The sequence below is a fragment of the Amborella trichopoda genome, chromosome 5 (genome assembly GCF_054954075.1).
Source record: "Amborella trichopoda isolate Santa Cruz 75 chromosome 5, AtrichopodaSantaCruz75HAP2 v2.0, whole genome shotgun sequence".
Taxonomy (NCBI): Eukaryota; Viridiplantae; Streptophyta; class Magnoliopsida; order Amborellales; family Amborellaceae; genus Amborella; species Amborella trichopoda.
In genome coordinates, this window is record NC_142340.1 from 41271975 (window position 1) to 41285968 (window position 13994).

Genomic DNA, 13994 nt, shown 5'->3' on the forward strand with positions numbered 1-13994 from the left:
AAATAGTGGTAACAAGACAGAACCATGTCTCTTTTGTTTTATTTATTCGTTTCAATAGTTATTTATTTGTAATTGGACATTGCAAGTGGTCTTGCAAGTGTAATAATAAGAAAAAGTTTAATTTATATACACCATGCCTGATTACATAGTCTACCTTTCAATGATTTCATAAAATTGTACCATGCATCATAATAAGAAGTTGGGGTTTGAAACCAAGAATCCATCCTTCTAAAAGAACGACCTAAAAGCCATAGATAATAAATGAAATATACAAATGTAACTGAGAAAAAAAATCAATTGAAGGCCTGGGATCTAAGAGTTTCCACTGTATCTAGTCATCCAAAAAGAATATGGCACCTTGAAAGATAGAGTACTCGAAATTACTCATACCCTGAAGTAGTTACTCTATAAATCTTTGGTAAACCAGAGTAATTACTCTATGGACGTAGGCACCTTTATTGAACCACGTATATTCCTTGTCGATCTCCTTCTTTCTCTCTCTTCTTTATATCTTTACTTATTTTGTTTCTAACTAGTTATGTGCATGATCCTGATACGATTCAACTTTTTGGGATTTTTATTTTCACATCTAAGAGAGTTCTTAAATCCTAACAAATGGCATTATAGTCATCAATTATCTTTTCAAATATATTAAGACACTAAACGCACATGTCTGCTTCCGTGCATGCACGGCACGCATAGTTGTGCATGTCATTCTACATGTGAATGTGTTTTGTTTTGGTTTCAGTATTAACCATTTGAAAAATTGCTCAGCAAGGAACTGGGCTTGGGTTTGAGTGTTTATCAGTTTACTTCAAACATTGCTATATCTCAAGTTCGATTCGAAATACCCAAAACTAAAAAAAAAAAATAATAAAATAAAAAATTGCCAAACAAACTCTATACTAGAGAGGTGGGACCCAACTTAGCCTCGTCATAAAAGGGAAGACTCGCTTTCCCTTTTCTATGAACATGCTTTGAAGGTTCGTTTTACAGCTCTCCCAATCCAACCAAGTTGATTTATCTCCAGACTTTGTGGAGCGTAGATCCGATTCAATGGTTTCAAACCATTGTTATTCCTAAATAAGGTTGGGGTTCAAGTGTGAACACTAGTTAAAATGAGTCTAACCACCAAAAAACTTTCCTGGGGATGGATTTGAATCCAAAATTTTGCATGTCCATTATCGAACCCACTACGATCATGAACATAAAAACAATAAATAAATAAGTAAAATTTGAGCTCTAAATGGGTCTATTTTGTATTGTTTTCGACTATTCTTTTTAACTCTTCTGAAGTCAACTAATCAATGTTTTTGGCGCTCCAATTTCTTGGATCTGACGCACAAATGAAGTTAATAGTGTGAACTCATGCGTAAGCCGGTTCACCAAATACTTTTCTTTCAAAACGTACTATGATCCATATGACCATTGAAAATCTTAGATCGCAAGCGTAATCACAATGCCAGATACAACCAATCGATAGATATCCACTGGAGCCACAATGAGATATCATGAGATGACCAAGCAGGAAGTCCATTTCTCTTTCCATCACCATCCATTCATCGATTGGACAGCGGTAGATGCTCATGACCATACATTTCTATGGTCTATGGATCATGGATTCGAGTATATGTTTCCGTTTACCTCAGTTAGGTAAAGAATTGGTCTCCATGTTTACGCGGGTTCTAATGTAGACTTGATCCCCTCTTATTGACTTGTACAAAATAATGGAAGATGCTATACCAAACCCTCTGATGTTATTATATTTTATGACGAGAAATGCCATAGCATGCTCGTTGACATGACTATTGATCATATTATACTAGTGATAGATCATTTTATGAAAACAAACTTCCTCACCTAAAACTAAGAGCAACTTTTATGTCTAAAAAATTGGGGATGTAACTTCTTTGAACAACCCCCTAATCTCAATGAAATATGATATGCATATATTTAAAAATAAAAAATAAACAAAAACAATTATATTTGTCTAATATTCGATAGCTCAAATTCAATCTGGCCCGATGGACATACAAAGTGAGGTATTCTAAGTGGTATACATCATCTCTCTCTCTCTCTCTTTTTATTTTATATATATATATATATATATATATATATATATATATATATAAATATAGATATATGGTGTGAGGCTTTAATTAAACGTAGGCCAATAATAACAAGAAAATGTCGTACCATGATTGTTGACTTGCTAGAGATGGATCATATATATATATATATATATATATATATATATATATATATATATAGTGTGAGACTTTAATTAAAAGTAGGCCAATAATAACAAGAAAATGTGGTACCACGATTGTTGACTTGATAGATATTGCAAGATTATATGCTCCTGCGGGAGCACATCATACACTAACTCCCTTGATTAAAGCCTTGATGCATTTTCAGGATCTCAAACTTTGGAGTAGGAACCAACTTCAACAGTTAAATAAATGAACAAGTAAATAAAAAGATGCACATTATATATATGCGTGGAAAAATAACCTAGTTAGGCCGGAAAAGATTTGCAGCATTGAAACCACATTTATGACACTTTTTGAATGTGCATTTTACTTTTGATTGTTTAGAGCCTAGGCTTTGTACAAATTGCACCCCTCACATAATGCTTCTGACGACGATACCAAAACTTTAGATTAAAAAAAGAGAAATCTTCTATGTAGATATTTTGCAGGTGGGAGTATGTACATAATGTGATCCAGCAGGGTACACTAAAGCCCATCTTATTATAAAAAGTAAAAAGGACTTTAAAATAGGAGGGGCCTTCAATGCAAGTTCCCCTGAAAATTTCTTAGTATATAAGAACCACCAATGAGTTCCCTTGCATTGAGACTTCAATGGCTTCAAATTTCAGTCCAGTTCTCAATTGCAAGGACTTGGGACCATGAGAAGCATTTGTGACTCTGAGCAATGGAGACCTTCGCAGCTTTTACTTTGGCATTTTAGGTACATTTGTGGATAAATATTATGGATCTTCTGTTAATTTTGATTGATTGTTCCATAACTATTTTTTTCAATTTGTTACTGCAAGGAGGGTTCACAGCTACTGGTGGGAAGTTCAAGTTGTTAGCTTTTTTTGAGAGGGAGACCTTAAGGGAGTAAGAAGTTTGAAGTTGAACTTTTTTGAGAGAGAGATGTTAAGGGAGTAAGAAGTTTGAAGTTGAACTAAAAGAGATTAAAGCTCCTTTAATACATGCTATGGAGTAAAAAGAGTATCTACTGCACACTTTTATCAACTTTTTATTTTCGGTACATTTCAAGTCTTAAAAAATAATGCATTTTGTAATGTTATCTAGTAAAAAAATCGGCATAAAAAAAAACATCCCGAGTCGTCTCTCTCTCCACTCTTCCCACCTTCATCCCTCCTCCGCCTCTCTCTTAACACTTTCTCTCTTAACACTTTCTCTCTCTCAAGACGGCGAATTGGGACTCCAAATGCTTCCAAACAACACAAAGCATGTGCAATTACCCAAAAAACCCAAGGTATGTGCTCCTTTGAACTCATCCACTGTGAATCATTAAATTAGAAAAAAAAAAAAATGGATTCACAATTAAAATGCTCAGGTATAAACCAAATCAGCATTGATATGAATTTTATAAGATCCACGTAAGCTTCTCATACAGTTAAATCATTCTATGTAGGCATGTTTTCTCTCTAACGTTCATGTTTTCTATGAACCCTTTGCGGATGCTTGCTTAGGCCTTCGTTATAGACGTAGAGGGATGGCAGAGAAGAGAAGGGTTCATGTTTTTTATGAACCCTTTGCGGATGCGTTCTCTCACACCCATGCACTCTCTCTCTCTATGCACTAAGGCTCTCATACCGCTGTACTCTCTCTAGATAGGCTCTCGTACCCCGATGTTTTATCTCTCTACAAATTCTTCTACCCCAATTTGTATTGTAGCCCTCATATGAAGCCATCAACTCTCATATCATTAAGTCCTCACTCGTCAAGCCCTTGAAGCTATTTCATGTATGTTTTTTATTGTTTTAAAGTTTCTCATCAATCCAAAAGGGTTTTGGATTGATAGGTTGTTGCAGAAGATTTTTTAGATCAATATTTTTTTAGGATAAATTATCTGTAAATGATGGATTTTTCGGTTTCTTGTTTCTTTTTCACTTGATTTGGTTTCTCTCTCTTTTGTGTCCTTGTTTTTCTATGGTGCTCTGATTTTAATGCTCTCTCTGTGATGCTTTTATTTTTCATATAGCATCAGTAGCTCTGTAAATCTTTGCGTTAAGCTTTTTTTATTTTTCATTTACCGTTTATTCATGCAAGATCTCTGATCAAATGCGATATAAACCTTGAACAGTATCTGAACGTTGTTATTATTGATCGAATGTGATTGACACTATAGAAATCAATGAAACTATAGAATTTAGATCAATGGATTGATTGTTTATGACTAGTTGTTGTTCCTTCTTAGGAATGCACATTATTCATTACTCAAGTAGCTATTCCTTACTCAAATAGCTATTCCTTCTTAAGGATGTAACTTGGAGCATTGCTGTGGTATCAAAATTGCTGTCGTTAGAAGGCACTGCTTTCTCTTCCAGCAGGTTAGCAGTGCAGTTCATAACTTGGGGGTAAGAGCCAAGTTGCTTTGAACCAATGTTTGTTCACAGGATTGCCTTGTGAATACCATCAGGAACTGGAAATCTTGCCAACCAAGGAAATGTCATATTCTCACAAGCTTAATAGAGTTGGAGTTATAAATCCATTTTAGGGTATTATTATATTTCTTTTGTTGTGGTTTTTACTATTTCATTGGATTGATACAGGTTGTTATTTGGTTTAAGCAATGAATCTGGTTTAGCTATTTTAATTGGCTTGGAGTTATTTGGATGATTGTTTAGTGGAATTGGCTCCTCTTTGGGTGATGTCTTTCTTTAGATTTTTTATTTGTAGATGAAATCTTAGTTATTGTTTTTATTATTTCCATCTTGAATTTACTGGAGCCATTTGGTCTTGCTTTCATGGAAGAATTGATGTGTAGTTCACATAAAACAAGAGTAGGCAAAGTGATTGGTTAAATTCATATCAAAAACAGCTTCCATTTAACCCGTTCAAGTCATTTACTTCATTGGATATATAGAAGTTCTATTGGGTATTTTTTTCTTCTTTATGTTTTAATGTTACTTTTCTTGTTAAGTGTTTTTAATTGTTAGTATGATGAAAGTTTCAATTGCTATTTCAAGGATAAATAATCAGGGAGTCAATTGACTTAGAGCCAAATGGGCCTCCATGACCTTTTTTGTCTTATAAATGGGAAAATATCCCCTGAACTTCATCTCCTAAAAAGCATCAGTAAAGTTCACAATCTTGTTATTGTTAATCAGTGAAAACCGTTTTTAGTACATCTTATGGCTTGATTGTTCTCTCATTGTATACAAGGTCCTATTTACCCTTGTGTTTTTGCTATCAAGTTCTTCATTTCTTGCGAAGCTATGCAAATGTCAGATTATAGTAGTTTGTGTTTTAGATCATTGTGGAAGAAGACTTGCTTAATGAGGTGTGGCAATAACTTCCAAAGAGAAGCTAAAGCTTCAGGGTAGTCTCAATATGGAAGTATGAAGATTTGTTATCTGTTTAGTAACGGCTTTTTATTGAATTTCACTAGGCATGCCTGCTGCTCCAGCAACTCATTGTAATTTTCATCTGAATGAGTTGCGTTTTTTTTTTTTTTCATTTTATATAAATTAAACTTGTGATTTCCACCTTTAACTAGGAACTGATCATCTCTGGTTTGTAGGATGTATTATGATCTATCTCATGATGAGAGGCAGTTAGTTACATAGACCTTGCATTCTTTATATATTTCTACAGAAGGCCTCTATTCTGAAATGCCTAGATTTCAAAAGTTGAGCTCTATGCTGTTGGTTATATTGTATATGAACCTGTTACCCTCGCAGTAGTTTTACTGGTTAGAAGAATATAATGCAAGATCGTTAGATCAAAATGCCCAAAAGGAATTGGTTAGTACCCATTTGTATGAAGAGAAATTGGTTACATATATCAGTTGGCATTTTGATAATTTTGACCGTAGTATCTTTAGACTTGATCATGATTATTGATATGTTAAGGGACTAATAATTATCCTAGATTACTTTCTTTGGGCATTTAAAATAGAAAATTATATTTTTGGTAGAGCATTGCAAGATTCTCGTGATGAAATAACAATAGTGCTTGCTGGTTTCCTGAGTTTGTAAACCTGAATTCTGTCAAACTAAGAATTCACTGTGTTAGAAACAATTGTTAATTTAGTATTTTAGTTCATCACTATTGGTCAACATTATTTGGTGTTGGAGTTTTGTGGGAGCGTTACAAGAAATGCTTGCATGGAGGTCCAGAACATTGAGATTGAATACAATAGTCATGTTGTCATGAACGATCTTATCTCTAGAAAAATACACTTGATAGGTATGTCCAATTGCTTTTTTCACATAGAGGTATTTGCCCACTGATGTTTACCATGTACTTGTTGTATGATTATAGAGACAAATGTAAGTATTTGCAAAAATATGTATGTTTATGTACATGATCAAGTGATTAGAAGGTTCTGGAGATAATATATGTCTGATGACTTTAGGCTCTTTATGTTCTCTACATACCGGTGATGGATGGCTGTGAAATCCATAAAAGCCCATAATAGGGTTCTGGGCACCATATTGATTGATCATGATGCATCATCTTGTTATAAGGAAAATCACATAACATCAATTTATATTTTCATTAGTAGATTGTATAATATTAAGACTATTTTGTTAGGTCAGCAATGAAATTTAAACATTGGACATTTTGTTGCGGCCCTCAATGCCCCAACCACCAAACAATGAGCCCAAATCCCTTGTAAATTGTATATATTCTTGTGTTACTTCATGAAAAACTATAGGTTAGGAAATGCTCATTGTTCGATACTTTAAAATCATGACTTACTTCGAGGTATTCTGGTTGGCAATCTAGGTACCTAGAACTTACTTAACATTTCAGGAGGTTATCGAACGCAGAAACTAGAAACTTCTTTAACTTCATAGGAAGTTATCAAAAACAGAAACCATGAACTTCTATCTTCCCAACAAGGAGGAAGTTCCAATTTACAGTTCATGAACTTACTTCTAGTTATCAAACAGGCCCTTATAAAACCTTTACATGGGAACTCTTTGGCCTAAGTACTCTTATAAAACCTTTACATGAACTTTGGTTACTTAAGGTATCTACTAAAATTTAAAATAAGAAAATATCATGTATGTGTGGTAGTTGATATTGTATGGTGGGTGTTCATCTTTAACAAAATGCTTGATCTTCAATAAATTGCTTTTTGCTTTTATATATTTTTGGTTAGTTTACAAGTGTTGTTCAATAAAATATCGATCAGTTGTGTTGTTCAAAACCTGAGAATTTTTTTAATTATTTTATTAAAATGATGGTACATTTTGTTATATTGGATTTTGGAATAAACTTACATAGTAATGGAGATATTTCTTTGTTAGTTTGTAAGTTTGATACTATGATAGAGTATTTCGTTCCTCTTAGAAGGTTCCCTGTGTATTAATCAATCTCTACAATATAAAACATTTATGGAAAATTGTTTCATATGGCCTGGACCGCATTTCTACAATATGCGGTCCGGAGGTTTAAAGTATCCATCTTAAAGATGGATGTAAATAGGCGGTCCATCAAAAAACAAGTGTAACTAACGGTCCAAATGGTTTTTTAGGACAATTATTATTTTAAGTATTGGTGTGGTTTCTATAATGTTGCAACCTTAAACAATCCAATTAAGGCACAAATCCAAATTTTTGTCTTAACATGTAATTTTAGTGTAAAAAATTAGGATTAACTGAAACTCTATTTTTTAAGCTAATTATGAAATTTTAAACTCCAAAAATAGTCAAAATAAAATAGATCTATAAATATATGAAAATCTTGAGAATGGACGGTCTAGATAATATTGCAAGACGCACTATTTTTGGGACTCAAAATCTTTGTTACTTTCGTATTTATACGTCTTGATATTGAGATGATTATTTAAAGGTTTTTTCAACAATAAAACAACACTGTCCGATGGATTTTTGAGGTGCACCTATAATTCTACATTTTAAGGTTGCAACCATATATAAACTTTTTACTTTAACTATTCAATTTTATTTTATTTTACATATTCATGATCTATTTGTTAAAGATTATATATGTTTTAAAAATTAGTATTCAATTATATTTAAAAAATATACTTATTGCCGAGCTCACATTTCTACAATATGGGGGATGGCAACATAGAAACCCTGTCCAACACACACACACATACACATATATAGGTGCCTCATCTTGTAGGTGCCTAGTTAATTCATCCATAACTAAGATAAAGAGGTAGGGGTTCAATGCTGACCTTGATGTAGACCTATTGCCACCTCGCTTATCGCTCCACTAGTTGTCCGTACACTAGTTAGTGCTCCATCGTAGTTATATCTTACGAAGTTGATGTAGTGCCTAGAGACACTTTTCTTTTTTAACACCCATCAAATCAAATATCGAGGTGCTCTATCATAAGCTTTCTCCAAATGAATAAAGACCATGTGGAGGTCTTTTCCCTTCGCCCTAAACTTCTCAATCAGTTATCTAAGTAAGAAAATACCTATATTTGTTGACCTTCCTAGCATAAAAGCAAATTGGTTTTTATATATACTAGTTTTATGCCTTAGTCATTGCTCAATGACTCTTTTTCAGAGCTTCAGAGTATGACTCATAAACTTGATCCCTCGATAATTTGCATAATTATGTATGTCTCATTTGTTCTTGTAAAATACAAGAACATAAAATACTAAACATAAAATACAATATACTAAATATATATACAAGATATTATACCTTGCTTTCCCTTACATATGGATTATACATTCCATGTCGATTACATAATTTCCTTAGTAGAACAAATGGTCATAATTGGGTCCTTCCTCTGTCACAAAGCCAACGACAAGTGTTTGTTTTCTATATAGTGAGGACAATTGGACTATGCAATCAAGCACAATGTATATATATTAAACATTTTCTTACTTTTCTTATTCTTACACCGGTAAGACCACTCACAATGTCCAATCGCAAGATCATTCACTTACTACGACTATTCAATAGAATTCCTTAAATACAAACCTTAACTCATTGCTTTATGGGAATAAAATAGCTCAACACAAAAATAAACTTTAAATAAGTAAAATTGCAGGAGCTTACCTCAACTGGGCTTAGTACAGCCCACGTCGAGTCTCTACCTTCTGATAGTGCTTCGGATCTATGATCGGTCTTTGATTCTCCTACTTATGGCAGAACCCTCTCCAATGCATATGGCTCTCGATCTAGAAGCAATTATCTAACACCTCAATGCCTACGTCTTGCTCAAGCGATGAGAGATAGAAATCAAGGACAGAGGGAGAGATCTACTAGCTAGGGGATGCCCCCCTTTGCTACCCACAAATCAAGAACCAATCCTAGCTTGGAGTGTGCCCCTTTAGAAACTCGAGAGAGAGAGAGATACTAGGTAGGGGCATGTCCCTTAGGTTTTCTTGAAAGAAAGAGATATTGCTACGTTGGTGCGTGCCCCTCTTGTCAATTAAGGAAGACAGAGAGAGAAATCCTAGGTTGGGGCACACCTCGTGTTAGATAGATCTTTTAAAAGAGAGAGAATTCTTAGAGAGAGAAGAGGGAAGAGATGTAGAGATTTAGTAAAAGGGGAGAGTCACCTTTTGATAGATTTTTTATGCCTTAAGGTTTGCCTCAATTTGTAGTGTCAAATATTGACCGTCAATCTAAGGAGACTTGTAGGATAAAAGATTTGAGTCATCCAGTTCTTAAATCCACTATCAAGATTTCGAAAGGATGCTAGAATCTTATCTTCCATTTCTAAACCTATTCCAATCAAATACTTAAACAAAGAAAATACTTATTAGGCTTCTCTTTTATGAATATTCATTCCTTATTTATATAATCTTGTATAAAAATCTCTTACACTTTTCATCTTGAATTTTCAACCTTCTTTCAATTTAAAACTTCCCAAAAGATAAACCTCAATTTCAATGCCTTGAACTTCAAGGAAATTAAAAATAGAAAGCAACACCCCTCTGAGTGGGACGTGCCTCCCATGGTGACCATGGGAGGTCTCCACAAAGTCCCATGTATTTAATTTAAGGTGGGTCCCATTCCTCATGGTGGATCCCCTATTTGTTTATTGAATATTAATTTGATTTTAGAATATTTAGAAATAGAACTTTATTTCTCTTGTGTTATTTAAAACATTGATAATTGATTTTATCCTATATTATAAATTCAAATGACAAAAATAAAATATCAAGATAAATTCAAATAAGTATTCTAAAAAATACATATAATATACATTATTTAAAACTAATTAATTTTGATGGGAATTGGATCTGTATACGTCTAGGAATTATCAATATGTCAAGGAATTTTCAATCTACTGAAGCACTCCACTTTCAACTATGGACCACGATCCACACTAGCTTTCTCAAACTGATCCAGCACTTTCCATGGCCCACAGTCCACTATAGGGGCTCATGATTGGACCGCAAAAGTTAGCCAATATGCTAGGTGACATAATCACAGTATGTGGATTTCAGGTTCTCTCCTAGAGACAAAACCGTGGTCCCAAAACCATGATGTAACCACGATCCTGTGGTGCACAGGGGTAATCTCTCGCGCATGTACACGCTTCACCCTTAATGTTAGATCACTATTACTATATGGTTATCTATATAGATGTCGTATGATGATATTAAGATAAGGTTTTAGCCCTGTCTCTAAAGGCTAATCGTCATACGTAACGGTCTCACAGTCCTTCAGCTCTCACTCGGGTATACTTTGACCTCATCAAAAGCTAATTCACTAAACCTTTCTTGGTTTTATCTCTATGCCCAGGTACCTTGGGTTTTTCCAACTCGACTGACCAAGCACATCGAACCTAGTCCAAGTATCGAAAAATCGCACGTGCTTACTATATTTGAATGAAGTAAGTCCAGTCTATTTTCACTTCCAAAGAGATCTCCTGACCAAAACCCTAACTAACCCTAGTTATTTAAAAAAAAAAACGTAACAACTACTTAATTAAAGAAATCTAACCTTCTAAAACACCAAGAAAACTATCCTCTAAACAAAACAATAAAAATATAAAATAATAATAATAATAATTGTGAGAGGTAGGAGGAGAGGGAGTAAGAGAGAGAGAACGAGCTTCAGTTGAGAGTAGAGAGATGGGAGAATCATAGCGAATTGGAAAAGAGAAAGGTTCATTTGAGATGAGAGAGAGAGAGAGAGCTTCAACTGAGACTAGATCGATAGGTCCATAGAATCATAACCAGTGGCAAGAGAGAGCTTCATGAATGAGAGAGAGAGAGAGAGAAAGAGAGGGTTTAGATGAGTTTTATCGGGAGAAGCTCACGCTCCTAAGGTTTCAGAGAGAGTGTGAGAGTCTCAGGCAGCTATAAAGTTAGAGTGGTAATTGGACAACTGGGCTGCAGTTATATCTAGGGTTTTGAATGTGAACATTGCAGATGCAGCTCTTGATCCTGCAGTTCAAAAATAACCAGCAGAGCAAAGCCTTTCTACATCAAGGAACACACCCATAATAAACTAATAAATAGAATAAGGAAAAGCCATGAATCTGTGGTCGAGTTTCTTCTAACCCTGCAATGTTGGGGCAGTAGAAGAGGCACCTGCAAGCAATTTGGAGAAGTAAAAGAGAATATGAGGCATTCAATTAATTTTTTGGCGCGTATAGGATGCTCCCACACATTATACACTTGTACTTGGGCAAAAGAGCTACTTCCGAGGATCTTTTCCGGTCTTACATTTTGCAATCTAGTTTAATACTAAACACACAGATCTGACCATACAAAAATTTGAAAGTCTTTTGTCAATCTAACTCTAAATACGATTCTACCCGAGGGAGTGTACAAACAATATGCTCCCATGGTAGCATTTAGTCGGTGGCTTTAATCTTATATCAATGTCCAAGTATTTGTTGGGGATACAGAGAGCTTATCCGTTGATATGAGCCTTAATTCCATTTAAGAATATTGAAATTATTGTTCGTTTGCTGTAACAGACTACAAACATAACAAGATATACAGAGGATAAGAGAAAAATATTAAAAGAAGAGAAAAATAATGCAGAAAATTAAAAAAAAACAAAACACAAAGATTTACATAATTCGACAATATACCTAAGAATTCATAGATTTCAACACACATAAAGTAACACACATGGAAGCCAAGAAATCATAGATTTCACTGTGCTCAAACCAACAGTCCAACTTATTCAAAGCACTCCAGCATATAGAAAATATAGATGTAAAACATGGATGATAAAGTCTCTCAAGAGTCTTCATACTGCACTCAAACAGCACTTAAAGGCTGGAAACACACCTCTCTCTCTCTCTCTCTCTCTCTCCAGCATAAAGAACACATAGATGAAGAACACAGATGATAAAGTCCATCAAGTGTCTTCATACTGCACTCACATAAAGCTTAATCCTGGAAACACCCTCTCTAACACACACTAACTCTCTCTCTCATACCTCTATATTCTCTCTTTCTTCTTTGGCAGCTCCTTGGACCCTCATAGTGAGATAGAATAAGAAGGCAGCCATGAATACAGCTACCCCACAAAGCAGGCCGACGAGCCAGGATATGTTATGCGGCAGAGAAAGCAGCACTTGAAGTGGGAAAGCCATGGCAAAAAGGCCTATTCCAAGACCTAGGAGGCCCTTCATGACCACCATTCCTGTAATGGAATGGGGGATGAAGACTATAAGAAGAACAAGCTCCACTGATATCATAAAAATGACCAGGTAAATATTCAGTAGCGCCGTTAAGACATATATCTGGTTAGATTTAAGTGGAAGTCTCATGGCCAAGGCAAAGGCGGATGGTGCCATGGCTACGGCCAAGGGGGCTATAGCTTTGTATGTGGGCTTTATGTCTACCGGAGCACGCATTTGGTTGGTAGATTCAGGAGAAAATGGTCCAGATTCTGGGGACGATTGGACGGAGTCTGACCCAAAATTGTGGTGGTTGTCGACGAAGTTCGGAGGCTTGCACTTATCTGAGGGATTAGATGTGGTGGCAAAAATCTTGGTTGTCAGATCATCATCAGGAAACGCATCATGGCTTCTGAATCCTTTGGTTTTGGGGCTCGAATTGGTCGAATCCGGTTGTGTAGTGGACTCATCCTCCTGCAAGAAGAGTGAGAGAAGAGATTGAAGAGAGAGAGAGAGAGAACGAGAGTGAATTTTGTCAATACCTGTTCTGGTGGAGGAGTAGAGAAAAAATGGCGCAACGCATGGAAAGCTGAAGCCATTGGATCCGGTGTTAAGAATCTGAGGACTGTGTTGTGTTAGATTGTGAAGAAGTGCGGAGATTGGAGGAGGTCCAAGTCTTTTTATATGTAGTTTCCCCCCGAGAGTGTGAATTTGGAGGAAAGACTTTTCCGTTTGGTTCGCGCACGTAAGATGAAAATCAACTGTGAAAATATCTTTACATTAATTAATTGTCAATTAGTATGAAAATATGCATTAAAACTAATTGGTATGAAATATTCTCATGCGTGACAGTAAAAGAGAATTTTTCCATGTGAAACTGTTTCACGCGAATCAAATGTTCTTTTGTTATTTTTTTTTTTTAAGAAAATTTTGGGATATAGTTTAGAATCATCAACCATTATTTTGGGGGGGAGGGGGGCGGGGGCGGGGGCGGGGGCGGGGGCGGAGGGGTAAATTCAGGGTGCCTTTTCAATTTTCCAATTTTAATTCAGGTTGGTGGGTGTTACCTATGTGGAAGTACTTAGGCGACTGACCGAATAGAAAGCCAGGAGAGAGTGATTGAATCTGTGCGTGCCCTCGCTTTGCCTTGTACATTGCCCTGCCCTCTAGGGACAGTGTCCTAAAAATATTCCTAGGTTGGT

The 13994-nt window shown here is 35.4% G+C and overlaps 1 long non-coding RNA gene across 3 annotated transcripts; it reads left to right on the plus strand.

The window, feature by feature from the left end:
- Positions 1-2872: 2872 nt before the first annotated feature.
- On the plus strand, positions 2873-13599 carry LOC148782102 (uncharacterized). 3 transcript variants are annotated; one of them, XR_016055411.1, is made up of 3 exons: positions 2873-2973; positions 3059-3510; positions 12639-13599. It is a non-coding gene; the product is annotated as an uncharacterized LOC148782102 (long non-coding RNA). The 3 variants fall into 3 exon arrangements; XR_016055412.1 differs by having other exon boundaries at positions 3062-3510; XR_016055413.1 differs by having other exon boundaries at positions 3071-3510.
- Positions 13600-13994: the final 395 nt, after the last annotated feature.